Here is a 13,427-nt window from a genome sequence, read left to right on the forward strand (position 1 = left end):
GAGGTCGCAGGAGCCCTTCCTGTGACCCCAGCCCCTAGATCGGCTCCCTTTGCCTGGGGAACGCCCGGGACCTGCCCCTTCCCTCCTCTGGACCTCAGCTTCACCATCCGCAAGGGAAGCGGCCTGGCTGGAGCTCTGGGGTCCCTCAAGCTCGGCGCCTCAGGATCCAGGGTGGTCTCCCCTGCCCCTCTGCAGAGGGGGCCCAGGAACCACGGAAAGCTGGGGGTTGGAGGGACAGTCCCGAGGGCAGCAGGGCCTCCTTGGCCTCACTGTCGGCGTTCGTCCTGTGGGAACCCTGGGGCCTCACCAGGGCTGCCTGGGTCACCGGGCTCCCCAGGAGGCAGGCAGGGGCCCTGGGGTCCAGCGCTGCCCCCACCTCAACTCCATTCTGCGTCAGCACTCGCGAGGGGGTCCTGCGGACTGGACCCAGACCTACCCATTCCCGGGGAGAGGGACCCGCATCCGTCTCTGTGACACCCACGGAAGGGGCCGTGCTGACCTCTCCCGGGGATCTGGGGGTGAGGTGGGGGAATCCCGACCACCTCTTGAAGTTCGCTGAGCCTCCCACCCCAGAGGGCGCGCAGGAACAAAGGAAAGGACGGAGAGCCCACACATTTTCAAACTTCCATTTCCATTTTTTCTTTTTTTTTTCCCCCTCCAAAATGAAAGACGTGGGTAGCTTCGTCGCCTGCACGTCATCCATTCCTCAGGACCGCAGTGCGGATCCAGCCCGCCGGTTGCCTCTAGGGTTCTGGGCGCCCGGCGGTCCGCGTGCAGCCCGGGGCCTGCTCAGGTGAGGTCTGCGGCCGCCACAGCGCTGAGGTCCAGCCTAGCCGGGGCGCACCGGCCGCTGGGGCGCTGGCTGCGAGGCTCCGGGGAGGTGGAGCGGGAGGTTGTCCCAGGCCCTGGCTGCAGAACTCTTGATGTGCCTGGCACCCTCCATCCACCGCCTCGGAGCAGCGCTCCAGAGCCCCAGCTGGGGCAAGAAGTCGATCACTTCGTTCTTCATTCGTTGGAAAAATTGAAAAGCACATTATAATCCCTGGAACAGCTACGTCAGAGATAGAACAAAAAATTAAAATAGGATTGTAAATACCACATTGAAATAAGTTTATTTAAACAATGGTAGTCAATGGAAAAACAGGATCAGAAGACAGAAGAGATAGAGAAAAGTTATCTGACTGAAACGGAATTAGAAACTAACAACAGTAAGAACTATTGGACATCTGAAAAGATGTGAAAATTTAACAACCCACCTCTAAATCATTGGATCAAAAAAAAAAAAAAATCACAAGATAAATTGGAAAATATTTTGAGCTGCACTCCGATCTGGGTAACAGACTGAGACCCTGTTTCTAAGAAAACAAAACAAAACAAACTTCAAAAAGCTATAAAATTAAATGCCGACTTTCCCCTTTACCCAAAATCTCCATGGCTCTCCTTTGCCCTCAGAGTCAAGACCATGCTTCTCACTGTAGGCTCCAGGACCTAGGTGGCCTGAGCAGTGCACACCCTATCACCATCTCCTCCTCTCATGCTGTCCAGTCACACAGACTCTGTGCTTCCAAATGCCAAGCTCCTGATCACCTCTGGGCCTTTGCCGCTGTAGTTCCCCCTCCCAGGACCAGTCTTGCCCTAGACCTTCCCATTCCTGCCTCTTCCTGGCTTGGCTGCCTCTTTCTGGTGCTTCAGGTCTCAGCTCACATGTCACCTCTTCAGAGAAGACTTCCTTGAAATCTCTGCCTAACACAGCCTGTATGAAGGTCAACACTTTTCTCTTTTTAGACTTAGGTTTTGACATAAAGAAGTTTCATAAAAATGACTTGGGCAGCTATCATCTATTTAAAATGTCTGACTTTGTTGAAATAATTTGGGCTTTCCTGTTCTTTGAGTTTTGATAAAACAACTGTAAAGCCATTTGCATTTTTTAAAAAAAAATCGAGATTGATGTATACTTTCTGTTATTGCTATTTTTTTTTTTTTTTTTTTTTTTTTTTTTTAACAGATGGGGTCTCATTCTGTCTCCCAGGCTGGAACACAGTTGCTCATAGCTCATTGCAGCCTCAAATTACCTTGCCTTTGTAACAGTAGGTCCTCAGTCACCTTTGTCATCTATGGATGCTGGTTTACTTAAGCTTTCTAATTATTTGGAGGTCAGCTTAGCTCAGTGGTTAGCACAAGTTGCTAATAAATGCTCAAGTATGAGGGTGCCAAAGAAAGGGGTAGGAAAGTGCAAGACTCTTAGCTTCAAATGCCCAGTCCCCGACTCATCTGCTCAGGCCCCTACCTAGCCTCTGCATCTAAGCCAAACTACATGCCTTCTCCCCTTAGAAGCCCTCTTGGATTTCTCCTGTCCTGTCTTCCCTGCTCTATCCTTGGGTCAGTGGATCCACCTATCTGCCTCTGTGCTGGGCAAATGCCACAGCTCTCTGCTTTCTGGCTGGACAAGGCAAGGGGGCAGGTGTGTGTGTAGAAGATGCCTCCCTAAACCTTGGCTTTTGCCTCATGCCTGGCACATTCAACCTTTGCTGACACCTCCCCACAAATACCAACCTCACCAACATCTGCAGAATGGGCCGCCAGGATCTGTCTGGAGCTTGGGTGGGATTTTCACATGACTAAAATACACACGCACACCCTGGGCTTCCAGGTCTGCATTCCTTGACTGGTTTTTCACACCTGAGTCCAAGACAGGTCAATGGTGAGTGGCTGGATTTGCAAGCATGTGTGTTTCTGGGCAGGATATCAGCTGGGGCAGACTGAGAGGAAGCTGTCAAGGGAAGCTAAAGAGGAGGGAGTCAGTCACGTCTCTCTTTACCTGTTGCACTCTCTACATTTTACTGTCCACTCCTAGGCCTGATCTAGAGGACTGTCTAGTCTAGGGGAGACAAAGCTGGATGTATCTACTGCCAGCCCCATTGGGTCAGAACTACAGGGGAAGGATGGGGACTGTGGGATTCCAGAGGAATGACAGGGAGGGCTTCTTGGAGGAATGTTTTTTTTTTGAGCTGAGTTTTGTTTTGTTTTTTTTTTTTCTCTGTAGCTCAGTCTGAAGTGCAGTGGCACAATCACTGTTCACTGCAGCCTTGACCTTCCATACTCAATTGATCCTCCTGCTTCAGGGTGGAACTACAGGCACATGCCACCACACACAGCTAATTTTTATATTTTTTGTAGAGGTGGGGTTACACCATGTTGTTCAGACTGGCCTCAAACTCCTGGTTCAAGTAATCCTCCTGTCTTGGCCTCTCAGAGTGCTGGAATTACAGGCATGAACTTCCTCATCTGACCTAGCCGAGTTCTGAAGTGTCACTAGGAGTTGGCTAGGTGGGGAAGGGAAAAAAGGACTGTCTAGACAGAAATATTTATCAAAGATAGAGAGAAGTAGGCAGGAGCTGATTAGGGCAAGCTGTTTGAATGTCAGGTTGGGTGCAGAAATTTTCTCACAAGGCCAATGTGGAGCCATGGAGAATGTGTCAGCAAGGGAGGCCATGATTAGAGCTTGATCTCTCAGGGGCAGAGTCGGGGACAGTTTGGTTCTTTGGTGATGGAATCAGGAGAGTTGCAGTGTCATGGGGGGGTCAGGAGAGTTAAGCCCTGCCTCAGCTCATCTGCACCTGTCACCTCGCACCAGAGTTGCTGGGGCACCTCCTGATGTTCTGGAGGGTCAAATAAGCCGTGGGACCCAGTGACTTACAGTGTGAGGTACAGAACAGCACACAGAGGGTACCACCCCAGCTCTGCTCAGATGGACACAACCCTGACCTCATCTCCAGCCTCCTGCCATCTCCACCCCGGCCCTGATAGTCCCGCTTTCCATGGTAGCCGTGAGCTGCATGTTAAAATGATAAATCAGCCCCATCCCTTCTCTCCTCAAAACCCTCTCATAACTCGTCTTTGCTCTTAGACTAAAACCCGGAGCCTCCTGCAGCTCAGAAGGCCCAGTGTGGCCCCGCTTCTGTGGCCTCTCACCCTCCCCACCCACTCCAACCTCACTGCTGTTTCTCTCCCACTTGGGATCCTTGTACCTGCTGTTCCTTCTGCATGGAATTCACTTCCTGTCTCAGCTCTAGGATCTCAGTCCAGAAAGGCCCCCCAACTTCCTGCCTCTTGGGGGTTCCCCTGTCACGTGACCCCTGCACTAGCCATAGTGTCTCTGTAACTAAAATTGAGACAGATTGAGAAGGGTCTTAGTTGAGCCTTCTATGCTCAAGAGACTCAGGCCCAAGCTCAGCCCCGGTCCCTGTTCTCATGAGACCATAGGCATAGGGGTCATTTGGGGGATGATCTTGGCACTAGGTCGTGTGGGATGGTGTCACCTCCAGCCTCTAGGGACCCATCCTAGCCATGGGAATGTGTCCAATTCCTGTCCAGGATTAAAATTAGCCCTGGAGATTATATTTAGCAAGTCAAGCTGGAGCTTAGGGGCTGGAGCCCATAGCCTGGGCTCTGCAGAGCTGTGGCGGCTGAGAGACCCAGCCCAGAGAACATGGAGGTATGCCTGGGGTCACACAGTGGGCCACAAGTACCATCTGAGGCGTCAGCTACTTGTGGGCCTGGGACACCTGGATGATGAAGGGTCCTGCCCAGACTGCATGCGCTGGAGTAGTGCCAGAGGTTGGGGTTCTGAGAAGCATCTGTGGCCACTCCCAGAGAATGACCTGAATTTCCTGAGAGTTTGTTGCCAGGCCCTGTGGCAGGCGCTTGGCATTTCATGCCCGCCCTAGAGGTCTGTTACCTGTTCCATTCACAGAACAGCAAATAGAGGCCTAGGAAGCAGCCTCCCATGCTGAGAGCCACCCAAGGGTCATAGAAGAGGCTGGGACCCAAGCACAGGCCCACGTTACCCTGGGGAGGTCACTCATCTGAAGCCTCAGTCATCTGTGACGTGGCAGAGGCTGGGAGGTGGAGTGTGTTCACACAGATGGCAGAGTGGAGATGTCCCCTGAAGGTCTTAGGGGCCTGGGGATGGCGTGCCTGCTGCAGAACAGGCAACATGATTTCTTTTTATTGAGGAGCCTTGCATGGGCATGCTGGAGAAAGCCTTGTCCCTGACATGGCCCAGCAGCCTCCTGCTTCTGAGACTCCCACCAGCGGGATCCACGATCCCTTGAGGTGGGGTCCAGGGTTTTTCCTGAGTCACCAAGTGGACCCCTGGACCTAAACTCTGGTCTGAGGGCTCCAAGCCAGACTCTTTCCAGGGAATCCCTGTACTCTCGCACTGGAACAGGGTGGAGTTTCTGTCATTCTCTTAAAAAAAAAAAAAATTAGAAACAATTCACTGATGTTTGGGGGAGATTGGAAGATTCATATAATCAAAAAGAGTTAAAAGAGACTGGGCGCAGTGGCTCATGCCTGTAATCCGAGCACTTTGGGAGGCTGAGGCCGGCTGATCACCTGAGGTTGGGAGTTCGAGACCAGACTGACCAACATGTAGAAACCCCGTCTCTGCTAAAAATATGTAAGTAGCCAGGTGTGGTGGTGCTTGCCTGTAGTCCCAACTACTCAGGAGGCTGAGGCAGCATAATTGCTTGAACCTGGGAGGTGGAGGTTGCAGCCAGCTAAGGTTGTGCCATTGAACTCCAGCCTGGGGTTCAGCTGGAGTTCAACAGCGAGACTCCATCTCAAAAAAAAAAAAAAAAAAAAAAAAAGGAAAAGTTGTTGGGAATATAATCCACACAAAAATATCCTCAATCACATTAGCATGGTCAACATGCCAATTCAAGAAATTTAGAGTACCTTTGTGAGGTACTATGCAGGACAATGATCACCAAGACACAGTTATCAGATTCTCCAAGGTCGACATGAAAGAAAAAGCCTTAACAAGAGTTAGAGGAAAGGGTCAGGTCACTTACAAAGGGAACTCTATTAGGCTAACAGTAGACCTATCAGCAGAAACCTTACAATCCTTAAAATCTTGGGAGCCTATTTTCAGCATCCTTAAAGAAAATAAATTCCAACCAGTAATTTAATATCCTGCCAAACTAAGCTTCATAAGCAAATAAGTAATAAAATCCTTTCCCAGAAAGCAAATGCTGAGAGAATTTGTTACCATTACACTAGCCTTACAAGAGGTTCTTTAGGGAAATGAAAAATGAAACCTGCTAACATAAAAGCACGTTTAAATACATAGCCCAAAGACCCTATAAAGCAGCTACACAGTTGAATCTACAAAACAACCAGCTAACAAAACAATGACAAGATACAAATCTCACACATCGATATTAACCTTGAATGTAAATGATCAAAACACCCCACTTAAGAGGGACAGAGTGGTAAGCTGGAAGACTCAACCATATACTGTCTTCAAGAGACCTATCTAATATGTAACGCCATCCATGGGATGAAAGGAAAGGGTTGGAGAAATCTCTCATACAAATGAAAAACAAAAAGACCAGAGGTTGCCATTGCTATGTCATATAAAACAGACTTTAAACCAACAACAGTAAAAAAAAAAAAAAAAAAAAAAAAAAAAAGGAAAAAAGGATTACATAATGATAAAGCATTTAGTTCAACAAGAAGACTTAAAAATCCTAAATATGTAGGCACCCAACATTAGCACACTCTGATTCATTAAACTAATACTTCTAAACTTGCAAAAAGACTTACACAGCCACACAATAATAGTGGGGGATTTGAATATCCCACTGACAGCTTTAGACAGACTGTTGTGATGAAAACTAACAAAGAAATTCTGGACTTAAACTTGACACTTGACCAATTTGACCTAATAGAGTCTTGTTACTTTATCTAACTTACCATTCTGTCCATTTTAGGTGGGGTTGTTTAGACCATTTACATTCAAGGTTAATATTGATAGGTGAGATTTTTATCCTGTCATTATTTTGTTAGCTGGTCGTTTTGTAGAGTCAACTATGTAGTTGTTTTATAGAGTCTTTGGGCTGTGTACCTAAGTGTGTTTTTATGTTAGTAATACTCCACCCAATAAACACATAATATTCCACATGCATATTCTTTTTATCTGCATATAGAACACACCATAAGATTGGCTACATGCTTAGCCATAAAGCAACTCTCAATAAATTCAAAAAAGTTGAAATTAGACCATACTCTCAGACTACAGTGCAATAAAAACATCATTTAACACCAAGAATATTGCTCAAAACCGGTTATATGGAAATTAAACAACTTGATCCTGAATGACTTTTGCATCAACAATAAAATTAAGGCAGAAATAAAAAATTCTTTCAAATTAATGAAAACAGAGACAAATCATGCCAACATTTCTGGGATACAGCAAAAGTAGTATTAAGAAGAAAAGATAAACTTTGCTAAATGCCCACATCAAGAGAATAGAAAGATCATAAATTAACAGCCTAACATTACACCAAAGGAACTAGATTGACAAGAACAAATTAACCTTGATGCTAACAGAAGAAAATAGATAAAATCAGAGCAGAACTGAATGAAATTGAGATACAAGAATTTGTACAAAGTATCAAAAATCAAAAGTTTGTTCTTGGAAAGTATGAACACAATTGATAGACTGCTAGCTATATTAACAAAGTAACAAAAGGAAAGACCAAAATAAGCACAATCAGAAATGGCAAAGGTGACATTACTACTGATTCCACAAAAAGACAAAATATCTTCAGAGACTATTATGAACACCTCTATGTATACAAACCAGAAATTCTAGAGGAAATGGACAAATTCTTAAAAACATACAACCTCCCAAGAGTGAATTAGGAAGAAGTTGAAACCCTGAAATGTCCAATCTTGAGTTGCAAATTGAAACAGTAATAAAAATCTACCAAGCAACAAAAGCCCAGGACCAGATTGATTTATAGCTGGATTCGACCAGATATACAAAGAACAACTGGTACCAATTCTGCTGAAACGATTCAAAAAAATAGAGAAGGGACTCCTCCTTAACTAACCTGTGAAGCCAGTGTCACCCTGATATCAAAACTAGCAAAGACACAAGAAAAAAAAAAAAAAAACACCCCACAAGTCAATATCCCTGATGAACATATACTAAAAATTCTCAACAAACTACTAGCAAACTTAATCTAGCAGCACATCCAAAAGTTAATTCACCATCACCCAGTAGATTTCTTTTCTGGAATCAAGGTTGTTTCAACATATGCAAATCAATAAATGTGATTTACCGTATACACAGAATTAAAAACAAAACCCACATGATCACCTCAATAGATGCACACACAAAAAAAAGCTTTTGATAGAATTCAATGTCTCTTTGTGTTAAAAAAATAAACCCTCAATAAAGTAGGCGTCAAAGGAATATACCTCAAAATAATAAGAGCCATCAATGACAAACACACAGCTAACATTATACTGATTGGAAAAAAGCTGGAAGCAGTCCCCTTGAGAAGTAGAACAAAAAATGATTCCCATTCTCACCACTTCTATTTGATGTAATACTGGAAGTCCTAGCCAGGGCAATCAGGCAAGAGAAAGAAATAAAAGTCATCCAAAGAGAAAAAGAAAAAGTCAAACTATTTCTCTTCACTGATGATATAATTCTATACCTAAAACCCTAAAGACTCCACCAAAAGGCTTCTAGAAGTAATAAACCACTTCATTAACATTTCAGAATAGAAAATCAATGTATGAAAATCAGTAGCATTTGTATACATCAATAATGTTAGAGCTGAAAGTCTAATCAGGAATGCAATCCTATTAACAATAGCCACAAAAAGAATAAATCCCTAGGAATATATGTAACCAAGGAGGTGAAAGATCTCTACAAGGAGAGCTATAAAACACTGCTGAAAGAAATCGTAGATGACAAACAAATGAAAAAAAATTCCACGCACATGGATTGAAAGAATCCAAATTATTAAAATAGCCGTACTGCACAAAGTGATCTACAAATCCTATCCTATCAAATTACCAATGCTATTTTTCACAGATTTAGAAAACACTGTTCTAAAGATTATATTGAACCAAAAGAGCCCCAAGAGCCAAAGCAAACCTAAGTAAAAAGAGCCAAACCAGAGTCATCACATCATCCAACTTCAAACTATGCCACGAGGTTACTGTAGTAGCCAAAACAACAAGCTACTGGTATAAAAACGGATACATAGGCCAATGCAACAGAATAGAGAACACCGAAATAAAGCCACATACTCACAAATATCTAATCTTCAACCACTTAAGAAAATAAGCAATGGAGAAAGAACTCTATGCAACAAATGGTGCTGGGATAACTGGCAATCCATATACAGGAGAATGAAACTGGACCCCTACCTATTACCCTATAGGAAAGTTAAATCAAGTTGGATTAAAGTGTTATATGTAAGACATCAAACCATAAATATCCTAGAAGATAATCTGGGAAATTCTTTTCACAACATCAGTCTTGGCAAATAATTTATGAATAAGTACTCAAAAGCAATTGCTACACGAAACCAAAAATTGACAAGTGGGACTTAATTAAACTAAAGAGCTTCCATGTAGGAAAAGAAATTATCAATTGAGTAAATAGAAAACCTACAGAATGGGAGAAAATATTTGCAAACTATGCATTCAATAAAGACCCAATACCCAGAATCTATAAGGAACCTAAACAATTTAACAAGCAAAAACCAAATAGCCCTATTTAAAAATGGGCAAAAAACATGCACAGACACTTCTCAAAAGAAGAAAGGAAGACATATAAGTAGCCAAAAAACATATGAAAAACTGCTCATTATCAGAAAAATGCAAATAAAAACTATAATGCGATACCATGCCATACCAGTGTGAATGACTTTTGTTAAAAAGTCCAAAAATAGCAGATGTTGGTGGGGCTGCAGAGAAAAGGAAATACATACACTGTTGGTGGGAGTGCAAGTGAGGTAGGCTACTATGCAGGGCAGTTTGGAGATTTTTCAAACTACTGAGTTGAACTATCATTTAACCTAGCAGTTCCATTACTGGGTATATACCCAAGGAAAATAAATCTTTCTATCTGTACACACACGCATCCTTATGCTCACTGCAACACTGTGTACAAAAGCAAAGACATGTAGTCAATCCAGGCACTCACCAATGGAGAATTAGATAAAGAAGTGTGGTACATATACACCATGGAATACTATGCAGCCATAAAAAAGAATGAAATCTTGTCCTTTGCAGCATCATAGATGCAGCTGGAGGCCATTATCCTAAGTGAACTAATGCAGAAACAGAAAACCAAATACCATGTTTATTCATTTATAAACAGAAACTAGACTTTACATACACATGGACAGAAAGATGGGAACAATAGACACTGGGAAATACAGCATGGGGGAGAGAGGGGGTTAAGGGTTGAAAAGCTACCTATTGTGTACTGTGTTCGTTGCCTGGGTGATAGGTTCAATTATACGCAAACTTCAGCATCATACAATATGCCTTTGTAACACACTTGTACATGTACCCTCTGAATCTAAAATTGAAATTATAAATGAAAGAAATGGATATGAGAACTTTCATGAAGGGGTGGCCTGCCTCTCCACACCTGTGGGTATATCTCGTCAGGTGGGACGAGAGACTGAGCAAAGAAATAAGACACAGAGACAAAGTATAGAGAAACAACAGTGGGCCCAGGAGACAGATACTCAGCATACCAAGGACCTGCACTGGCGCCGTTCTCTGAGCTCTGTCAGTTTTCATTGATTATTATTTTCACTATCTCAGCAAGAGGAATGTGGTAGGAGAGCAGGGTGATAATAGGGAGAAAGTCAGCAAAACAACATGCGAGCAAAAGAATCTATGTCATAATTAAGTTCAAGGGGAGGTACTATGCCTGGATGTGCATGTAGGCCAGATTTACGTTTTTCTCCACCCAAACATCTCAGATGAGTAAGAATAGCAAGGCAGCATTGCTGCCAACATGTCTCGCCTCCCACCATAGGGCAGTTTTTCTCCCATCTCAGAATTGAACAAATGTACAATCGTGTTTTATACCGAGACATTCAGTTCCCAGGGGCAGGCAAGAGACAGTGGCCTTCCTCTACCCCAACTGCAAGAGGCTTTCCTCTTTAACTAATCCACCTCAGCACAGACCCTTTACGGGTGTTGGGCTGGGGGACGGTCAGGTCTTTCTCATCCCACGAGGCCATATTTCAGACTACCACATGGGGAGTAACCTTGGACAATACCCAGCTTTCCAAGGCAGAGGTCCCTGGGGCTTTTCGCAGTGCATTGTGCCCCTGGTTTATTGAGACTAGAGAATGGCGATGACTTTCACCAAGCATACTGCTTGTAAACATTTTGTTAACAAGGCATGTCCTGCACAGCCCTAGATCCCTTAAACCTTGATTCCATACAACACACGTTTTTGTGAGCTCAAAGTTTGGGCAAAGTGGCTGGGGCAAAGTTATAAATTAACAGCATCTCAGCAAACCAATTGTTCAAGGAACAGGTCAAAATGGAATTTCTTATGTCTTTCCTTTCTACATAGACACAGTAACAGTCTGATCTCTCCTTTTTCTCCCTTCATTTCATATTTGTGTTTCTGTCTGGCTTGGCAGATAAGCTTGAAACTCAGGAGGCACATTTGGAAACCTTAACTTACCATATTATACTACTGTTCTCTTTTTGCATTCATCTACTTAGGATAATGGCCTTCAGCTGCATCCATGTCACTGCAAATGACATGATTTTATTATTTTTTTAGGGCTGCGTGGTATTCCATGGTGTCTATGTACCATAAATCCTTTATCTAATCCCCATAATACTTTTATCCACCTAAAGCTTGGGCTGGCCGGCAACAGACATTCCAAGTGTTTCCCCAGGGTTGTCTTCATAGCCCCACTATTTTTGAGTGAATAATTGTTGAGAGATTGAACTTAACACCCACTGCCACTTGCTCTTAAACAGTTGTACTGATGAGATTATGCTAACTTTTGAAGACTTGTCATTGCTACACCAACACCTTGATGCCTTAGGCAATCTTCTTCAATCCAGAGCATGGGCAACGAACCCACAAAACATGCAAGGCCCCGAACTTTCTGTAAAGGTCTTAGGGGTCACTTGGTTGGGCAAAACATGCCTTATCTCAGGTGCAGTCATTGACAAAATACAATTTTCTGTGCTTAGAACAGTTAAATTGTTACAAAGTTTCCTAGGTCCTTTAATGGTACTGACAGGCTTTTATTCCACATTTAGCTCAATGTTTGTGTCCACTATTCTCACTAGTAAAGAAGGGGTCTTGTTGGTGTTGGGATAAAGAACAAGAGGAAGTGTTGGGAAGGTTAAATACACATGGTTCAGGAACAAGCCTGAGGTGTCCCCCTTAGCAGGGTACCGATGTCTTTAGATGTGACCATAAGCCCTGAGAGGACAAGTTGGGCCCTCTGACAAGTCCAGCATGGGAGAGTAGAATTCCTCTAGAATTTTGGCCACAATATTGGAAGGGTGCTGAAACCTGCTATTCCCCAACTGAACAACAGGTCCTGGGAGTATATAAGTCCTTGCAGCAAGTTGAAGCCACAACTGCTGCTTTGCTGGTAACAGTAAGAACAGGTCTCCCTAACAAGGGTAGAATAGAAGGCTTGTTTGTCAGGCCTCCCTCAACTATTGCCCAGGCCTCCACTTTACAAAAGTGGCTTGTATATCTGAAACGCTGTAGTGCACTCTCCATAAGTCCCTTGGGAGGCGAACTGCATGCCACATTAGAGCCTGTACAGTATGACACCGATGCTTCCCCTATTGCGGAGCCCCAACAGGAGATGTCTCCAATGGTACGTGAAGACACAGACCCTATTCCTGAAAATGTTGGTACTCAAATTGGTCAAGCCAAAGTAACCTGTGTGTATGGACAACAGTAGCTGTCAACTAGCAGATACCATATGGTTTGAGACAAGAATACAGCAAAGTAGTCACTAGACAGAACTCTGAGCTGCATGGTTGGTTTGTACTTACGAGCTATCACCTATAGTTTTCTGTACAGACCATTGGGCAGTATTTAAGGGTCTTACAACTTGGCTCATCCAGTGGGCCCAGGATGACTGGCATGTGCTGAGAAAAACCCTGTCGGGGGCTGCCATAGGGAAAGACATTTGAAAAAGGAAACAGGAACCCACTGTGAGTCTAATTGTATATCATGTTTCAGTACACTGGTCAGATTTGCCCCCGATAATATAAAAGTTGATACTCTAGCAAAAATTGGAACACTAGATCCCTCGAAATCCTCTGAACTAGTCGATTAGGTGTGTAGACATAGTGAGTATTACAGCGCATGGTAAGTATTAAGTGGCCTGGCAAGTAGCAGGGGGAACAGGATTGCCTCTGTTTATGCAGATTCAGTGGTAACTGTAACAAACTGTTTCGTTTGCTACTGCTGTGCCCTCGCTATATCCCACATACATTGGGACAAGTACATAAGACAAAAGACAGTCACCTTTGTGACAGACTGGCAGACAGATACATTGAACCCCTGCCAGTAAGCTTGAGACAAAAGTATGTGCTACCAT

The 13,427-nt window shown here is 44.0% G+C and overlaps 1 pseudogene; it reads right to left on the reverse strand.

Moving 5' to 3' along the window:
- Positions 1–743: 743 nt before the first annotated feature.
- On the reverse strand, positions 744–11,222 carry LOC140709190 (uncharacterized; annotated as a pseudogene).
- Positions 11,223–13,427: the final 2,205 nt, after the last annotated feature.

The sequence above is a fragment of the Chlorocebus sabaeus genome, chromosome 19 (assembly GCF_047675955.1).
Source record: "Chlorocebus sabaeus isolate Y175 chromosome 19, mChlSab1.0.hap1, whole genome shotgun sequence".
In the NCBI taxonomy this organism is placed as follows: domain Eukaryota; kingdom Metazoa; phylum Chordata; class Mammalia; order Primates; family Cercopithecidae; genus Chlorocebus; species Chlorocebus sabaeus.